Genomic DNA, 17,274 nt, shown 5'->3' with positions numbered 1-17,274 from the left:
AATTAAACACGTTCTTTTCAACTTGGAATCACAGACTGTTGCTCTTCGTCATGGGACATCTGTCCCCGTGAGGTTTTGACAACGGTTTGAAGTGTGTAAGAGGGGTCGCCGCCCTGCTGTGATTCACTGTAAGAGTAAGTGGCTGGAGCAAAGGCAAAGCATTAGTTTTAGTTTTACACACATATATATATATATATATATATATATATATAATAATTACAAACATCTATGCAGCCTGTATTAAAGGCCACAAATGCCCAATTTATTGAGTTTTCCTTTAATAATCCTCTCAACAGACTCAAGCATTTATGTAAATTAGAAAGAGAGAGTATAAGGTGCAAGCATAGCCTTTATTGAAGAGAAAAACTGCAAGGGAATACAAAGGCATTGTAAGTCAAAAGGCTGCATTAAAAGCATAACAAGGAAATATTGGCACCATGCCTTTAAAGCCTCCAAGGCCTCCTGTATCCCATCATGCCTCAAATATGACTGTTAGGAGACAATTAGGTCAGTTTTTTTCCAGCTCCTTCAGTGAGGATCCCAGAGCATTGGCTCTACAGTTTTTTTTGCTTTTGTTTTGTCAAAAAATACCCTTCAGAAACAGTAGATTTTCTCTTCACTTGACATTTTTCAAGTACCTTGTGTGCTTTAGAATACATTTCTGACTGGATTCTCAGTCACAAAACGCCATCTCTTTTCAGCAAGTGCCCTTCGTTTGGTAGAAAGATGGCACAACCTGACCCACACTTTGTCTGCACTGTGTGTTTGCCTTCCTCTCATCGTCCAAAGACATGCTATCACTGTCACAAATTATTTAAGTGTACTTTGAACGATAGGGAGAAAAGCAGACTGCGTGTTTCTCAGGAGAGAGGAAAGATAGGACCTTCAAGTGGTCGTGGGATTCTAAAACTTTCTTCAAAGAGCCCTTCTCTAGAGAAGAATTGGCACATAGAGGAAGAACAGCAGAACCACATACAATACAACGTTCCCCATCACTGTCAACTGGTAGGAGAGCAACATCAAAGAAAATACCTGTCTCCTTGCTGTCGACCTCAGGATCACCATCTAGAGTGCCCACGGAGCCTCCATCAACGTTGAAGAGGCCGGCAGCTTAAAGGTCACCTTCGAGGGACTCGCCTGAAGCCCAGTCGTCTCGGGGAAAGTCAACGTTGAGGCATCATACATCTACGTCAGGGCATAAGTAATGCCATTTGGTGTCAAGCCACAGCACGATCAATGTGGCAACAGTTTTCAAGATCACCAAGCTCAACGTCGAGGCATTCGCTGTCTACATCAAGACAGCCATCTACGTCAAGAAATGTGCAACATGCCACAGAGACGTTTAGGTCACCGTTGCAGTCAAGAATATCGACATCAAGAAGCCGGTCTCTTTCTTCAGAAGTCAGGATTTTGCCTTTAGGGTATATTGGGTCTCCAGTTGTAGAGCAATCTCTTATGACTGCCCCAATCTCTCTCCCAGTCATAGTAGAGTGTTACCTTCATCAGTGCCCAGGGTCCATTTATTCTAAGACCTACTCACCATCCAGGGTCACTGAATGTACACCCACACCAAAACGTACTCCACCTCCTATGTTTTCTCCTGAAGCTCCACCCTTAATTCCTCAAGTACAGAAAAGATCTTGGTGAAGATCTAAAAGTCCACAGAGATGAACATCAATATCCAAGACCCGATGTAGGCAGAGAACAATTTCTAGGACACCACATGGAAGTACACCATCCAGATCTCGACACACTCACCACTCTAAATCTCGCCGAGACAGAAACAGGACCCCTTTAGTGGATGATCTCATCACTTTCAATGACGTACTGATCAGAGGGGTAGCGAAGCTGAATATTGACATTTCTACATCTGCCACTTTATCATTAGTTATATTTGAAACTCTCCACCACAGAACAGCTTCTAGACCACATCTACCTCTGGTTCTGGGTCTATTATACATTTTTTTTTACTCCAGCATCTCTAGGGGCTGCACCATGTATACTTAAAAAATACAAAGCTCCTGAATAAGACCCACCTGCGATCTGATCCTCCTCCAGATTCAGTGATTGTAGCTGCTGCAAGAAAAACGAATATTTCAGCATCATTATCGGCAGCGCTCCCAGTTAAGGACAGTAATCAAATTTATCCTGTAGGCAAAAAGATGTGCAACACTTCGTCTGCATCCTTTATAAATGGTGCCAGCTCCTCTGTATCACTGGGGAGCTATGACAGGTCTCTCTGGGACTTATCGTACAGATTTATGGAAAAGTTACCAAAAGAGAACAGATAAGACTTTCAGAAGATTCTTGAAGAGGGCGGCCTGGTTACAAACCAGGTCACCAGTGCTGCTGCTGATGCTTCTGACCTTGCAGCTCACGGATATTCTCATGGAATTTGTGCAAGACGCGCCTTCTGGCTCTACCGAACAGCCTGAAACCTGAGGCCCAACAAAGGACACCAAATCTACCTTTCACAGGAAGTTATTTGTTCTGAACACATGCAGATGATGAGATAGTGAAAATGAAAGTAGAAGTAGATACGCTCAAAGCAGTGGGCCTTGAGAAGTGTAAAGAATTCTGATGCAAGTTCTGACCTTAAGATCGGTGATCTTACCAGCAGAGGGTTTCAACACTACTTTCTGGTCCAGAAAAAACGCCCAAATTGACAGTACAGACCGATCCTAAACTTAAGGCTCCTGAACAAGTTCATCTGCAAGGAGAAATTCAGGATGCTTGCTCTTCATCCGATCTACCCCAGCTCCATCAAGGGTACTGGATGTGTTCCATCAATCTTCAGGATGCCTACTTCCACATTCCGATCACCAGGAAACGGAGGTTTCTACCATTCAGAATGGCATACAAGCACTACCAGCACAAATTGTTGCCCTTCGGGCTCAAATTAGCACCTCGCACATTCTCAGAATACATGGTAGTAGTTGCTGCATACCTACAGAGGAAGAAAATATTCATCTACCAATACTTAGAAGACTGGCTGATCAAAAGCTCCTCCCCAGTGCTTATGCAAGACCATTATCAAATCTGCCTTGAAACTCTGCAAGATCTGGGCTTACAAGTCAACTTCAAAAATCCTGTACAAGTACCCAATCAACAACTACACAACCTGGAAGCAACTATGGATACAAACATGCAAGAGTGTATCCTTCGGTGGAGAAATTATCCTCAATCAATACTAAATGTCACACTCTCCTCCACGCTCCTCATCTATCAGCCAGACATGTGGCATTGCTGCTGGGATCGAAGGCCTCTTGCACCTTCATTGACCCCATTGCCAGATTACACATGAGGCTGCTACAAAAGTCTTGGAAGACCAGTGGTCTCAGTCTTCGAACCTCTGGGAGGACAAAGTGGTCCTGTCACAAGATGCCAGACAGCCAGTCAAGTGGTGGATGCAGTCAACAACTTCTGGTAGGAATCCCCTTTCATCAGGAACTTCCCACACAGAGCCTTCTCATGGATTCTTCCCTACAGGGTTGGGAAGTTCACATGGGCTCTCTACAAACTTGCTGTCGGACAAGGAGCAGCGATATCTCATGCTGGATAAACATGCTGGAGCTCAGGGCAGTTCATCTCTCTCTGAAGCCCTTTAATTCATCCCTAAAGATAAATTATCTCCTGATACAGACAGACAACACGACCACAATGCATTATTTGAACAAACAAGAAGAAACTCGCTCCCGTCCTCTGTTGCTGGAAGAACAAGCCTTTTGGAAGTGGCTACTGGCTAGGGGCCTGAAATTCCTGCCATTTACCTGGCAGGGGCACTAAACATCCAAGTAGGCTCTCTCAGTTTCAACTTCGCAGAAGCTCACGACTGGATTCAAACAAAGATGTTGCTCAAGACATCTTTTGGGAATGGGGACAACCGCTAATCGACCTGTTAGCAGACAAAAACAACAAAAATGCCCAGACTTCGCATCCAGGTTCTACCGATCAAGAACAAAGGGGAATGCCCTTTTGACAGATTGGCCCAGGACATTTCTTTACACCTTTCTCCCATTCTGTTGTTTCCAACAGCCATAAATAAACTATACAAAGCCAAGACCAGAATGATCCTGGTAGCCCCAGGATGGCCCCACCAGTGGTGGTACCTGGATCTCCTTCACCTATCAGAAAGACCACATAGGAGGCTGCTGTGCAGACTGAAATGCCTCTGCAAGTTCAGGGGGAAGATTTTTCACCCAACCATCTCTTGATGAGTTTGTCAGCATGGCTCCTGAACTCTTCCAGTGTGGACATTTAGGTCTCTCATGGGTGTGCATGAACATTCTTAGAGAGTCCAGAGGACCATAAACCAAGCTTTCTTATGCTTTTAAATGAAAATAATTTTACATGTGGTGTGTCCAGAATGACTTCCATCCCATCCTATGGGAGGACAAAGGGATAATAACTAATCTCCTCCATTTAGCAAAATCTGGTCTACAACTAAATTATATTAGGGTACATCTCACAATAATTACTGTGTACAGGAAGTTCCAGATCGCCATCATGGGGATCGGAGCATCACAAATCAAGGCAGACTGAGACGGCAAAACATCGCAACCCAATACTTTGGAAGGTACGTGTCAACTTCAACCATACTCACCTATTGACCAAACACTCCATTTGTTAAGTGGAACAAAATTTTTATTTAATATGTGCAGAAATTGAACTATTTACAATGACAAACTGTTCAGGGAGTTCAGAAAGCCAACCTGGCATGGGGCACATTGCCATCATGTGCCCCAACATCAGGGACAGTGTTTAGTTTATGGCCCATGGCGGCCTCTGCCAGCCTGGCTGTACCCAGGTTGTTCAGCAGTGCTCTGCCTCGTACTCCCACTCCGGAGCACCCTGGTGTCACCAGCAGAGACACTGCTCACAGTGGAGCCCTCTTCGCTGTCCTGTGGGGTGTCCCCTGTACCCCTGGACACATGCCGTGCCTCCATGAGGTCGATCACATGGGTGATCCGGCCCAGGCCTCTTGCCACATCACCTGCAAAGTGGCCCCTTTCCACCTGGATGCCGACTGTTCTTCTTGACAGCCCAGTGGTGTTGACTGCCAGTCTGCAAATTGAGGAGGCCATCCTGTCCAGCCTCTGGAGCAGCTGGCGGTCCCTGCGCCGCTCACCCTCGCTCTGTGACAGCAGTCCAGCCACCAGTTCACGCATGGACAGGGCTAGGTCCCCAGTGTTGTTGCCTATTACGTCCAGTTGTGTATGGAGCTGCTGCATGCTGTTTTCATTGCTCCTTACAAAGCGGTGCAGAACCCCACTAATCCTCCCTAACATTTGGTTCTGCAGGCGCTGACCACGTAGCAGTTGTGCCTCTGTCATGGTGGTGGATGGACGCCCTGACTCAGCCTGCAGCCCTGCTCTCCTCAACCTGCGTCACCTGCGCAGCGGTGGATGCCCTGTGAGATGTGCCGTGGCACTCCTGGCTGTTGCTGGTGCAGCCTCCGGAACCACTGTTGCAGCAGGTGTTGTCATCAAGGGGATGGTGTTGGTGGTGCAGGTGGGAGTGGTGGCTGCTCCTGTGCTTTCCTCATGGGGCTGGCTGACTGTTGGCACCTGGCTGCTGTGGCTGGTGGTGGGGTCTTGTGGGAGACCTGTGGGACATGGGGGACAGACTGTCAGTGTCTACTATCTGTTGCACACTTCCTAATAAACAATTGCCTATTGACTGCCTACATGACTACATTGCCCATAATGCATCATGCTGGTATATGCTACCCTGAAATGGAGCTATCTTGGTTTTGCATGCCCCTGTGTACATGGTGGGTGGGGGTATGGCATTGATGGGGGTACAGGCATATCACATGGTACTCACCAGTTGATGTCCTGGGCTCAGAGGTGTCCAGATCTCCGAATCCTGTTACAGCCTCCTGCTCCAGGGTTTCCTCCACTCTTTCCTCCAGGGGTGTGGGTGGTGGTATGGATGATGGTCCCCCTCCTGTGCCTCTCATCTCCCGGAGCCTTTCTGCCACCCTCTCCTTGGTCCGGGAGCGGAGGTCATACCACCTCTTCTTTATTTCATCGACACTCCTGTGGCTGACCCCCAGGGAGTTCACCCAGGGCGCTCCAACACCTGCTTCCAAGCTCACCCCAAACGCACCCATGGACCCTTCGCCTGCAACTCCTGCAAACGCATCTTCCACCACGCAACTACCACGACCACAAGCCCACGCGCCATCAACCACCTCAAGTGCATCCTGGTCAACGCTTGTTCCGTCCACAAGCACGCCGTTGAACTCTGGGACCTCCTGGACTCCACAGCACCGGACGTCGCCTTCATCACGGAGACATGGATGAACGCCTCCTCTGCTCCAGACATCGCCACCGCCATCCCCGAAGGCTACAAGATCTCCAGAAAAGACCGCACCAACCAAGTTGGAGGAGGTATCGCCATCGTCTTCAAAGACTCCATCAGCGTCACCACCTCCACCGAAGACACCCCTCTCGCCGCTGAACACCTGCATTTTCAGATTCGCACCGACCCGAGGACCACCCTCAGAGGATCCCTCGTCTACCGTCCTTCCGGACCGCGCGCCCCTTTCAGCGACGCCATCGCCGACTTCATCTCCCCGCACGCCCTCGCCTCACCGGACTACATCCTCCTAGGTGTAGGAGGCTGGACTGGCTTGTAGTGAGTACCTATGGGTACTTGCACCTTGCACCAGGCCCAGTTATCCCTTATTAGTGTATAGGGTGTCTAGCAGCATAGGCTGATAGATAATGGTAGCTTAGCAGAGCAGCTTAGGCTGAACTAGGAGACGAGTGAAGCTCCTACAGTACCACTTAGTGTCATATGCACAATATCATAAGAAAACACAATACACAGATATACTAAAAATAAAGGTACTTTATTTTTATGACAATATGCCAAAAGTATCTCAGTGAGTACCCTCAGTATGAGGATAGCAAATATACACAAGATATATGTACACAATACCAAAATATGTAGTAATAGTATTAGAAAACAGTGCAAACAATGTATAGTTACAATAGGATGCAATGGAGACACATAGGGATAGGGGCAACACAAACCATATACTCCAAAAGTGGAATGCGAACCACGAATGGACCCCAAACCTATGTGACCTTGTAGAGGGTCCTGGGACTATTAGAAAATAGTAAGGGTTAGAAAAATAGCCCACCCCAACACCCTGAAAAGTGAGTGCAAAGTGCACTAAAGTTCCCCAAGGACAAAGAAGTCGTGATAGGGGAATTCTGCAGGAAAGACACAAACCAACAATGCAACAACGATGGATTTCCAGTCGAGGGTACCTGTGGAACAAGGGGACCAAGTCCAAAAGTCACAAGCAAGTCGGAGATGGGCAGATGCCCAGGAAATGCCAGCTGTGGGTGCAAAGATGCTGCTACTAGACAGTAGAAGCGTAGGTTTCTGCAAGAACGACAAGGACTAGAGACTTTCCCTTTGGAGAACGGATCCCTCACGCAGTGGAGAGTCGTGCAGAAGTGATTTCCCGCCAAAAGACCTCCAACAAGCCTTGCTAGCTGCAAATCATGCGGTTGGTGTTTTTGGATGCTGCTGTGGCCCAGGAGGGACCAGGATGTCGCAAATTGCATCAGGGGACAGAGGGGACTTCGAGAAAGACAAAGAACCCTCTCACCAGCAGGCAGCACCCGGAGAAGTGCCAGAAACAGGCACTACGAGGATGTGTGAAACGGTGCTCACCCAAAGTCGCACAAAGGAGTCCCACGTCGCCGGAGAACAACTTAGGAGGTCGTGCAATGCAGGTTAGAGTGCCGTGGACCCAGGCTGGACTGTGCACAAAGGATTTCCGCCGAAAGTGCACGGAGGCCAGAGTAGCTGCAAAAGTTGCGGTTCCCAGCAATGCAGTCTGGCGTGGGGAGGCAAGGACTTACCTCCACCAAACTTGGACTGAAGAGTCACTGGACTGTGGGAGTCACTTGGACAGAGTTGCTGGATTCAAGGGACCTCGTTCGTCATGCTGAGAGGAGACCCAAGGTACCGGTGATGCAGTTCTTTGGTGCCTGCGGTTGCAGGGGGACGATTCCGTCGACCCACAGGAGATTTCTTCGGAGCTTCTAGTGCAGAGAGGAGGCAGACTACCCCCACAGCATGCACCACCAGGAAAACAGTTGAGAAGGCGGCAGGATCAGCGTTACAGAGTTGCAGTAGTCGTCTTTGCTACTATGTTGCAGTTTTGCAGGCTTCCAGCGCGGTCAGCAGTCGATTCCTTGGCAGAAGGTGAAGAGAGAGATGCAGAGGAACTCGGATGAGCTCTTGCATTCGTTATCTAAGGAATCCCAAGAGACAGAGACCCTAAATAGCCAGAAAAGAGGGTTTGGCTACCTAGGAGAGAGGATAGGCTAGCAACACCTGAAGGAGCCTATCAGAAGGAGTCTCTGACGTCACCTGATGGCACTGGCCACTCAGAGCAGTCCAGTGTGCCAGCAGCACCTCTGTTTCCAAGATGGCAGAGGTCTGGGGCACACTGGAGGAGCTCTGGGCACCTCCTAGGGGAGGTACAGGTCAGGGGAGTGGTCACTCCCCTTCCCTTTGTCCAGTTTCGCGCCAGAGCAGGGCTAAGGGGTCCCTGAACCGGTGTAGACTGGCTTATGCAGAAATGGGCACCAAATGTGCCCATGAAAGCATTTCCACAGGCTGGGGGAGGCTACTCCTCCCCTGCCTTCACACCATTTTCCAAAGGGAGAGGGTGTAACACCCTCTCTCAGAGGAAGTCCTTTGTTCTGCCATCCTGGGCCAGGCCTGGCTGGACCCCAGGAGGGCAGATGCCTGTCTGAGGGGTTGGCAGCAGCAGCAGCTGCAGTGAAACCCCGGGAAAGGCAGTTTGGCAGTACCAGGGTCTGTGCTACAGACCACTGGGATCATGGGATTGTGCCAACTATGCCAGGATGGCATAGAGGGGGCAATTCCATGATCATAGACATATTACATGGCCATATTCGGAGTTACCATTGTGAAGCTACATATAGGTAGTGACCTATATGTAGTGCACGCGTGTAATGGTGTCCTCGCACTCACAAAGTCCGGGGAATTGGCCCTGAACAATGTGGGGGCACCTTGGCTAGTGCCAGGGTGCCCTCACACTAAGTAACTTAGCACCCAACCTTTACCAGGTAAAGGTTAGACATATAGGTGACTTATAAGTTACTTAAGTGCAGTGTAAAATGGCTGTGAAATAACGTGGACGTTATTTCACTCAGGCTGCAGTGGCAGGCCTGTTTAAGAATTGTCAGAGCTCCCTATGGGTGGCAAAAGAAATGCTGCAGCCCATAGGGATCTCCTGGAACCCCAATACCCTGGGTACCTCAGTACCACATACTAGGGAATTATAAGGGTGTTCCAGTAAGCCAATGTAAATTGGTAAAATTGGTCACTAGCCTGTTAGTGACAATTTGAAAGTAATGAGAGAGCATAACCACTGAGGTTCTGGTTAGCAGAGCCTCAGTGAGACAGTTAGTCATAACACAGGTAACACATTCAGGCACACTTATGAGCACTGGGGCCCTGACTAGCAGGGTCCCAGTGACACATACAACTAAAACAACATATATACAGTGAAAAATGGGGGTAACATGCCAGGCAAGATGGTACTTTCCTACACTAGGCGACCTCAACTTTCATCTGGAACAAAACAACGACCCCAACACCACCACCCTGCTCGCCAACCTCGCCAACCTCGGCCTCAAACAACTGGTGAACACCGCCACACACATAGCCGGACACACGCTCGACCCTATCTTCTCCGCCAGCAAACACATCTTCTTCAGCCACACCTCCGCTCTACACTGGACCGACCACAGCTGTGTCCACTTCACATTCTGACGCGAGACCCGCCACCTCCGCACTCAACCCATCCCTCGTCGACAGTGGAACAAGATCCCCAAAGAGCAACTCTTCTCCGCACTCGCCGACAACCAACCCACCCTCACCACCGACCCCAACGACGCAGCCCTCAGCCTCACAAACTGGATCTCCAACTGCGCAGACAACCTTGCTCCCCTCAAACGCACGCATCGACAGACCAACACCAAAAAACCTCTCTGGTTCTCTGACACCCTCAAAGAATCAAAGAAAACCTGTTGCGCCCTCGAGAAGGCCTGGCGCAAGGACCACACCGCTGACAACATGACCGCCCTCAAGAACGCTACCCGCGAACACCACCACCTGATCCGCGCAGCTAAAAGAAACTTTTTCACCGACAGACTGGACAAAAACAGCCACAACAGCAGAGAACTCTTCAGCATCGTCAAGGAGTTCTCCAACCCCAACGCCGTCACGCCCTCACAGGATTTGTGCGAATCCCTCGCCACCTTCTTCCATCGCAAGATCAGCGACCTCCACGACAGCTTCGGACACCAGACCCAACCTAACACCACCGAACCCGCACCCCCGGCCATCACCCTCAACAACTGGACCCACATCAACACTGAAGAAACCAAATCCACCATGAACTCTATCCACTCCGGCGCGCCTTCGGACCCCTGCCCTCACTTCATCTTTAACAAAGCCGACGACATCATCGCCCCGCACCTCCAGGCCGTCATCAACTCTTCTTTTTCTTCTGCTACCTTCCCCGAATGCTGGAAACACGCCGAAGTCAACGCCCTACTAAAGAAACCTACGGCTGATCCGAGCGACCTGAAAAACTTCCGCCCCATCTCTCTCCTGCCTTTCCCAGCCAAGGTAATAGAGAAGACCGTCAACAAACAGCTGACCACCTTCCTGGAAAACAACAACCTGCTCGACCCTTCACAAACCGGATTCCGAACCAACCACAGCACGGAAACCGCCCTCATCTCAGTCACAGACGACATCAGATCCCTGATGGACAACGGTGAAACAGTCGCCCTCATTCTCCTCGACCTCTCGGCTGCCTTCGACACCGTCTGTCACCGCACCCTAATCACCCGCCTCCGCTCCATCGGGATCCAAGGCCAGGCCCTGGACTGGATCACCTCCTTCCTCTCAAACCGTTCCCAAAGAGTTTACCTCCCTCCGTTTCGCTCAGAACCCACCGAGATCATCTGCGGCGTACCTCAAGGCTCATCACTCATCCCGACACTCTTCAATGTCTACATGAGCCCCCTCGCCAACATCGTACGCAAGCACGACATCATCATCACCTCCTACGCCAACGACACCCAACTTATACTCTCCCTCACCAAGGACCCCGCCAGCGCCAAGACCAACCTACAAGAGGGTATGAAGGACGTCGCAGATTGGATGAGGCTCAGCCGCCTAAAGCTGAACTCTGAAAAAACGGAAGTCCTCATCCTCGGCAACACCCCGTCCGCCTGGGACGACTCCTGGTGGCCCACGGCCCTCGGCACCGCACCGACCCCCACAGACCACTCCCGCAACCTCGGCTTCATCTTGGACCCTCTTCTCACCATGACCAAGCAAGTCAACGCCGTGTCCTCCGCCTGCTTCCTCACCCTCCGCATGCTCCGCAAGATCTTCCGCTGGATCCCCGCCGACACTAGAAAAACCATGACCCACGCCCTCGTCACGAGCCGCCTGGACTACAGCAACACCCTCTACGCTGGGACCATCAAAACTCCAAAATCGCCTGCAACGCATTCAAAACGCCTCGGCCCGCCTCATCCTCGACGTACCCCGCAACAGCCACATCTCCACACACCTGAGACACCTGCATTGGCTCCCAGTCAGCAAAAGGATCACCTTTCGACTTCTCACCCACGCACACAAAGCTCTCCACAACAAGGGACCGGAATACCTCAACCGACGCCTCAGCTTCTACGTCCCCACCCGCCTCCTCCGTTCCTCTGGCCTCGCTCTCACTGCCGTCCCTCGCATCCGCCGCTCCACGGCGGGTGGGAGATCTTTCTCCTTCCTGGCGGCCAAGACCTGGAACTCCCTCCCCACCAGCCTCAGGACCACCCAGGACCACTCCGCTTTCCGGAGACTCCTAAAAACCTGGCTTTTCGAGCAGCAGTAACCCCCTCTTTCCCCTAGCGCCTTGAGACCCGCATGGGTGAGTAGCGCGCTTTATAAATGTTAATGATTTGATTTGATTTGATTTCCTGAATATCCTGCCAAATTCTTTTTTTAGTAGAGTCTGGCACATTGAGGGCTGCCTTCCCAAATAGCTCATCATGGTGCGGACAGCATTCCTCTGTCAGCACCTCCAGCTCCTTCTCAGCAAATTTCTATTTCCTCTTTCTGGGAGTGTCAGCCATTGTTGCTGTTGCTCTGTTTGCAGTTCTGCTGTTAAAAAGGGTGTGGTCCTCCCTCCTCCCAGGTGTATTTGTAAACTTCCTGGCTGTGATGTCATCATCATGTGCCAGGAAATGTTTCCAGAGTGTTCTGGAGTGGTTTCTGGAGTGTTCTGCAGCACCTGCAATCAATTTTCATGATAATCGCAATTTGCGACACCCACTCGCTAATTGCGTGTCCGTTTTTTGCACGGTCGCAAAAAGCGACCTCGCAGACAGCGGACTCGCTATCTGCGTTGTGACTCCTGGTGCGAGTCGCAATTTGTCCCCGAAAGTTGTACCTGCATTCCTATTAGAAACACGCAAATTGCGAGTCGCACATACTGGCAAATTGCGAGTCACTAATTTTTGGTACCTACATCTGGCCCCAAATGTGGTGCTTTCAAAACTCATGGGTCCACCTTTCGAACCAATACACAGAGCGTCCTTGCAACACCTTACCTGGAAAACTGCTTTTCTGGTGGCCATTACTTTGGCACGCAGTCTCAGCAAGATGCAATCTCTCTGTGCCAAAGAACCGTATACAGTGTTCCATGAAAACAGGGTGATGATGAGGACTCATCGGAGTTTTCTTGCAAACGTGGTGTCTGATTTCCACATTCACCAGACAAGTTCACTTCCTACATTTTGCCCTAATCCCTCCACACCAGCGGAAAGAGGGTTACACTCTTTGGATCTTAAGAGAGTATTGAAATTCTATTTGGGCAAGACCAAAACTGGGAGACAATCTGACAATTCGTTTGTTAAATATGGCCCTACGGGGACAGGCATTGCTGCTTCTAGGTGGATAGTTTCTTGTATTCTGTTCACCTACCAGTTAGCCAACAAACAGTTACACACCAGGCCCAAAGCCCACTCTACAAGAGACAAGGCGGCAACAGCAGCCCTACTAAAGAATGTTCTCATCTCCAAAATCTGCAAAGCTGGAGATCGGTACATTCTTTCAAAAAGGCATTACTGTTCAGACACTAGGACAGACCCCCAACTAGGTCAGGCCTCATTAAGAAATCTACTGCGATTATAATGATATTTGTTTGTGCTTGCTTTTGATTAGTCCACAGGGTTGTGGGATAGGCTTGCTACTCTATTCAGTGCTTATGACTATTGACATCCCCCTGGAAGAGAACTAGGAGTAGAGGTAAGTAACTTATCCTCCTGCTTCTTTAGAAGGTCTGACATTCCCTTCAAAAGGGTTTCTTCGTTCACTTGTAAGACTGGAGGAGGAATTCCTCGAAACGTCTCTGGGGGTACTTCATCTGGTTCTCTAAAATATCCATTTCAGATGATGGGGAGGACCCAGGAGTGGTTTATTAGTTCAAACCTTGAAGAAGCCTTTTAGTCTCCCCTCAACCATTTCTGGCCTTTGGAGCTGTTGTTAAGGTTGCAGGGACCGGGATTTGATGCCAAACCCAGCCTCCCAGCCAAGGGCCCAGCATTGAAAGGGCTTCTTTGCTTCTTGTCACTCCTTGCGTAATTTCTTAAGACGCAGACTGCATTTTAAAGGTGTTTTAAAGGCTGCAGAACCTTTTTCTCTTCCGTCTTGTTCAACTCAGGATCAAAATGTTTCTGTCTGGAAAGAGGCAGGTGATGTATCAAAGCCTTTTGCCCTGAATGCACCTTACAGGGATTAAGCCATAAATGTCGCCTTGCTGCAGTTGTACCGGAGGACCAGAGAGCATCAAAGGTGGTATTGGACAAAAAATTCTATAAGGAGCTCCATGTTGCCTAAAATGCCTGAGAATTCTTAGCCTTCTTGCAAACATTCAAAAAGAGCCTGGAAGTCTTTCAAATGCATCTGTGAGGTGTAAGCAGCATCATCACTTGTTCTTATTGCAAAAGACTCTCTTTAAGGAGCTCTTCACTTTACTAGTGAATGGGGTCTGACAGAAGTGCGTTCTCTGAAGCTAATGATGATGAGGATGCCATACTTCACATATTTGATTTGAATTTAGAAATTTGAGGGAACTTGTCTCTAAAATCCTGTAAGGGATAAATGAGGTAAAAAGGACATATAATTCAATTCTTTTGCCAAGATACCCTTTAGGACATCATGGAAAAGAAAATGCTGGAAGCTGTATTGGGAAAAAAAATCCTCCTCAGGTTGAGTAGGGGTTATATGATCCCCCTAAACGTCCCTAATGTGCATAAGTATTTCTTTAGGTTGTGCACCTTGCACATATTTGCCCTTTGGCACTGTGCTTCCCTATTCATCAGTACCCTTAAGATTCTATATCTTTTCTAGGAACTTTTAACGACCAATTGTCACTGCTTCAGATAAGTATACTTCAAGGTCTTCCCTTCATAAGGAAATAACTTTCTGTCCCATTTATTCTGCCTCAAATAACTTTCTGTCTCATCTTGTTCCAAATGCTACCTCTTTTGAGTAGCTTTTTTATTCTGAAAACAGAGGGAATGAGTTAAAGCTCCATGGGTTTTGCTATAGCAGCGAGGTCTCATCTAACAAGATCTTGCTACCTAGAAACACATCCAGTGTTATCATCAACCGGGTCTATGCATGCAATGTGTGTGCAAGACAGGAATCAAAGTGCTGCCTCTTTAGAGGAGAGATCGATGGGCAGGCTTGGGTGCCTCCCTGCTGCAGCACAACACATGAGCAGGGAACCAGCAGCCCAAACATTGCATCACCGAGACACTGGCTAGAGCGAACTCCTTTCAATAAAGCAATAAACTAAGTTTCCCATACCTCATTATCCTGTGCTAAGTAGTGAGTTCTAGCTTCCATAGGACAGATAAGCAAGCTTGGGCAAAGGAAATAGGTCTCACTTATGCAAGAGCTATTGGCTTTGGCAATGTGTTATAACCATGTTGTACACCAGTGTGGCTGCTTTTCTGCATTGCTATATGTAAGTGGTGTGTAATGTCATAGAGTGGAGTTGCAGAGTGTTGTAAAGTGGTGTAAAGTGTCGTAGAATGGATTAAAGTGGAGTGGGGTGGAGTGTAGTAGAGTGGAGTGTTATGGAGTGGAGTTGTGTTGTAGAATGAAGTAGTGGAGTAGAATGGAGTGGCATACAATGGAGTAGAGTGGCATACAGTGGAGTAGGGTCATAAATGTGAAGTGACAGAGTGGAGTGGAGTAGAGTAGTGTAGAGTTGAGTGACACGAACTGGAGTGGCACAGAGTGGCGCACAGTGTCATAGAGTAGAGTGGAATAATGGAATTGCATAAAGCGAAGTGGAATAGAGTGTCAGAGTGGAGGAGCATAGAGTTGAGTGGAGTGTTGTAGAGTGGAGTGGCAGAGAGCTGAGTAGTGTAGATTGACGTAGTGTCAAAGAGTGGAGTAGAATGTCATTGAGTGGAGTGGCATAGAGTGGAGTAAAGTAGCATGGGGTAAAGTGGAGTGAAATAGAGTGGAGCAGTGTGTAGTAGGGTGGAGTGGCATAGAGTGGAGTGGTGTAGAGTGAAGTGACTTAGGGTGTCATAGGGTGGATTGGCATAGAGTGGAGTAGAGTGGTGTAGGGTAGTGTGTCCTAGAGTGGAGTGGCATTGAGTGAGGTAGAATGGCATTGCGTGGAGTAGAGTGTCATAGAATAGAGTGTTGTAGAGTGGTGTTGCATACAGTGGAGTGGCATAGAATGAAGTAATTTGGCATAGAATGGAGTGGTACAGAGTGGAGAAAAGTGGCATAGATTGGAGTGCGGTAGAGTGGCGAAGGATAGAGTGGAATGCAGTTGGGTATAGTGACATAAAGTAGAGCAGAGTGCAGTAGAGTGACATAGAGTAGCGTGGAGTAGAGTGAAGTGAAGTAGAATGGCATAGAGTGTAGTAAAGTGGCGTAGAGTGGATTAGTGTTGTAAAGTAGAGTGGTGTGGAGTGGACTAAATTGGCATGGAGTGTCGTGGAGTAAAGTGGCATAAAGGAGAGAAGTGTCATGTAGTGACGTAGAGTGGAGTAGGATAGAGTGGCATTGGGAGGAGTGAAGAGGCATAGAGTGGAGTGCAGTGGTGTGGAGTATAGTGTCACAGAGTGGAGTAGTGTGTTGTAGAGTGGAGTGGCAAGGAGTGCAGTGTCGTGGAGTAAAGCTGTGTCAGAATGGAGTGGTGGAGTAGAATGGAGTGATGTACAGTGGCGTAGAGTGTCATAGAGTGTCATAGAGTAGAGTGTCACAGAGTGGAGTGGCATAGGGTGAAGTAGGGTGACATAGATTGGAGTGGCATAGAGTGGAGTAAAATGTTGTGGAGTGGAGAGATGTAGAGTGGAGTGGCCTAGAGTGGAGGTGAATGTCGTACAGCGGAGTGTCACAAAGTGGAGTCTTGTAGAATGGAGTGTCGAACAGTGATGTAGAGTGTTGTAGAGTGTTGTAGAGTGAAGTGTCATAGAGTGGAGCAGAGTGTCATAGAGTGGTGTGGAGTGGAGTTGAGTAAAGTGGAGTAGAGTAGAGAGTGGAGGGGCATATAGTAGCATGGAGTTGAGTAGAATTTCAGATTGGAGTGGCATAGAGTTGAGTAGTGTAGATTGAAGTAGCGTCATAGAGTAGAGTGGCATAGAGTGGAGTGGCACAGAGTGGGGTGAAGTGGCATGGAGTGCAGTGGAGTGACATAGGGTGGAGTAATATATTGTAGAGTGGAGCTGCATTGAATGGAGTGGCAGAGAGTGGTGTGGTGTAGAGTTGCGTGATGTTGGGTGTCATATGGTGGAGTGGCATAGAGTGAAGTAGAGTGACGCACAGTAGCGTGTCATAGGGTGAGGTGGCGTTGAGTGGCATGGAGTGAAGAGGAGTGTCACAGAGTGTCATAGAATAGAGTGGAGTTGCAAACAGTGGAATGGCACAGAGTGAACTTAAATGGCATAGAGTAGATTTGCCAGAGGGGATTAAAGTGGTATAGAGAGGAGTGGCTTAGAGTGGAATGCGGTTGGGTGGAGCCGCATATAGTCGAGCAGAGTGGGCTAGAGTCACGTAGAGTGGAGTGACATATAGTAGAGTAAAGTAGCATAGAGTAAAGTGGCATAGAGTCGAGTAGCGTTATAAAGTGGTGTGGAGTGGACTAAATTGGCATGGAGTGTTGTG

This window comes from Pleurodeles waltl, chromosome 4_2, assembly GCF_031143425.1.
Source record: "Pleurodeles waltl isolate 20211129_DDA chromosome 4_2, aPleWal1.hap1.20221129, whole genome shotgun sequence".
Classification (NCBI taxonomy): domain Eukaryota; kingdom Metazoa; phylum Chordata; class Amphibia; order Caudata; family Salamandridae; genus Pleurodeles; species Pleurodeles waltl.
This window is presented reverse-complemented; position numbering follows the sequence as displayed.